This window comes from Carassius auratus, unplaced genomic scaffold, assembly GCF_003368295.1.
Source record: "Carassius auratus strain Wakin unplaced genomic scaffold, ASM336829v1 scaf_tig00216385, whole genome shotgun sequence".
Classification (NCBI taxonomy): domain Eukaryota; kingdom Metazoa; phylum Chordata; class Actinopteri; order Cypriniformes; family Cyprinidae; genus Carassius; species Carassius auratus.
Window position 1 is genome coordinate 17,501 of NW_020528542.1, and position 2,500 is coordinate 20,000.

A 2,500-nucleotide genomic window follows, 5' to 3' on the forward strand; every position below is an offset into this window, starting at 1 on the left:
TTGATTACAGCAGAGTGGCGCAGCGGAAGCGTGCTGGGCCCATAACCCAGAGGTCGATGGATCGAAACCATCCTCTGCTAAGGCATTTTAAATCTCAATCTTATTCAGGAGCCCTTTACAATACGCACAAAAAGTTAACATCTATACAGCCCTGAGTCACTGGCCTCCTAAGCCAGAGATTGTGGTTTCGAGTCCGGTCAAGGTGCACTACAGCAGAGTGGCGCAGCGGAAGCGTGCTGGGCCCATAACCCAGAGGTCGATGGATCGAAACCATCCTCTGCTATGACCTTTTAACTTCTAAACACTCTTGAGTCCCTAAAAAGGAACAAAAGCCACAAGCTGGTCGTGAAAAGCTGAGGCCAATTTGACCTCTAATAATATTCAGTCATCTAGAAGACTCTTTGTGTGCATTGTAAAGGCCTCCTGAATAAGATTGAGATGTAAAAGGGCAAGTTAGCATCTGTTTTCAAGCCCCAGTGGCCTAATGGATAAGGCACTGGCCTCTTAAGCCAGGGATTGTGGGATTGAGTCCCATCTGGGGTGAATGCAGCAGAGTGGAGCAGCGGAAGCGTGTTTAACCCAGAGGTTGAAGGATCGAAACGATCCTCTGCTAATCCTTTTTGAAACTCAGGATGCCTTTACAATACACACAAAGAGTTAACATCTATACATCCCTGAGGCACTGGCCTCCTAAGAAAGAGATTGTGGTTTCGAGTCCGGTCAAGGTGCACTACAGCAGAGTGGCGCAGCGGAAGCGTGCTTGGCCCATAACCCAGAGGTTGATGGATCGAAACCATCCTCTGCTATGACCTTTTAACTTCTAAACACTCTTGAGTCCCTAAAAAGGAACAAAAGCCACAAGCTGGTCGTGAAAAGCTGAGGCCAATTTGACCTCTAATAATATTCAGTCATCTAGAAGACTCTTTGTGTGTATTGTAAAGGCCTCCTGAATAAGATTGAGATATAAAAGGGCAAGTTAGCATCTGTTTTCAAGCCCCAGTGGCCTAATGGATAAGGCACTGGCCTCTTAAACCAGGGATTGTGGGATTGAGTCCCATCTGGGGTGAATACAGCAGAGTGGAGAAGTGGAAGCGTGTGTAACCCAGAGGTTGAAGGATCGAAACGATCCTCTGCTAAGCCTTTTTGAAACTCAGGATGCCTTTACAATACACACAAAGAGTTAACTTCTAGACACTCCTGAGGCACTGGTCTCCTAAGCCAGAGATTGTGGTTTCAAGTCCGGTCAAGGTTGATTACAGCAGAGTGGCGCACCGGAAGCGTGCTGGGCCCATAACCCAGAGGTCGATGGATCGAAACCATCCTCTGCTAAGGCATTTTAAATCTCAATCTTATTCAGGAGGCCTTTACAATATACAAAAAGAGTTAACTTCTTGACACTCCTGAGGCACTGGCCTCCAAAGCCAGAGATTGTGGTTTCAAGTCCGGTCAAGGTTGATTACAGCAGAGTGGCGCAGCGGAAGAGTGCTGGGCCCATAACCCAGAGGTCGATGGATCGAAACCATCCTCTGCTAAGGCATTTTAAATCTCAATCTTATTCAGGAGCCCTTTACAATACGCACAAAAAGTTAACATCTATACAGCCCTGAGTCACTGGCCTCCTAAGCCAGAGATTGTGGTTTCGAGTCCGGTCAAGGTGCACTACAGCAGAGTGGCGCAGTGGAAGCGTGCTGGGCCCATAACCCAGAGGTCGATGGATCGAAACCATCCTCTGCTATGCCCTTTTAACTTCTAAACACTCCTGAGACCCTAAAAAACGTCAAAAGCAACAAGCTGGTCGTGAAAAGCTGAGGCCAATTTGACCTCTCATAATATTCAGTCATCTAGAAGACTCTTTGTGTGCATTGGAAAGGCCTCCTGAATAAGATTGAGATATAAAAGGGCAAGTTAGCATCTGTTTTCAAGCCCCAGTGGCCTAATGGATAAGGCACTGGCCTCTTAAGCCAGGGATTGTGGGATTGAGTCCCATCTGGGGTGAATGCAGCAGAGTGGAGCAGCGGAAGCGTGTTTAACCCAGAGGTTGAAGGATCGAAACGATCATCTGCTAATCCTTTTTGAAACTCAGGATGCCTTTACAATACACACAATGATTTAACATCTATACATCCCTGAGGCACTGGCCTCCTAAGAAAGAGATTGTGGTTTCGAGTCCGGTCAAGGTGCACTACAGCAGAGTGGCGCAGCGGAAGCGTGCTGGGCCCATAACCCAGAGGTCGATGGATCGAAAACATCCTCTGCTATGCCCTTTTAACTTCTAAACACTCCTGAGACCCTAAGTGTGCATTGTAAAGGCCTCCTGAATAAGATTGAGATATAAAAGGGCAAGTTAGCATCTGTTTTCAAGCCCCAGTGGCCTAATGGATAAGGCACTGGCCTCCTAAGCCAGGGATTGTGGGTTCGAGTCCCATCTGGGGTGAATACAGCAGAGTGGCGCAGCGGAAGCGTGCTGGGCCCATAACCCAGAGGTCGATGGATCGAAACC

The 2,500-nt window shown here is 47.8% G+C and overlaps 5 non-coding genes across 5 annotated transcripts; all 5 read left to right on the forward strand.

Annotated features, from left to right (window-relative positions):
- Positions 1-470: 470 nt before the first annotated feature.
- On the forward strand, positions 471-543 carry trnak-cuu (transfer RNA lysine (anticodon CUU)). The gene has a single exon. It is a non-coding gene; the product is annotated as a tRNA-Lys (tRNA).
- A 450-nt stretch (positions 544-993) lies between these two features.
- trnak-cuu (transfer RNA lysine (anticodon CUU)) lies at positions 994-1,066 on the forward strand. The gene has a single exon. It is a non-coding gene; the product is annotated as a tRNA-Lys (tRNA).
- Positions 1,067-1,663: 597 nt separating this feature from the next.
- trnam-cau (transfer RNA methionine (anticodon CAU)) lies at positions 1,664-1,735 on the forward strand. Its single transcript has one exon. It is a non-coding gene; the product is annotated as a tRNA-Met (tRNA).
- A 187-nt stretch (positions 1,736-1,922) lies between these two features.
- On the forward strand, positions 1,923-1,995 carry trnak-cuu (transfer RNA lysine (anticodon CUU)). The gene has a single exon. It is a non-coding gene; the product is annotated as a tRNA-Lys (tRNA).
- A 366-nt stretch (positions 1,996-2,361) lies between these two features.
- On the forward strand, positions 2,362-2,434 carry trnar-ccu (transfer RNA arginine (anticodon CCU)). The gene has a single exon. It is a non-coding gene; the product is annotated as a tRNA-Arg (tRNA).
- The last annotated feature ends 66 nt before the right edge of the window (positions 2,435-2,500 follow it).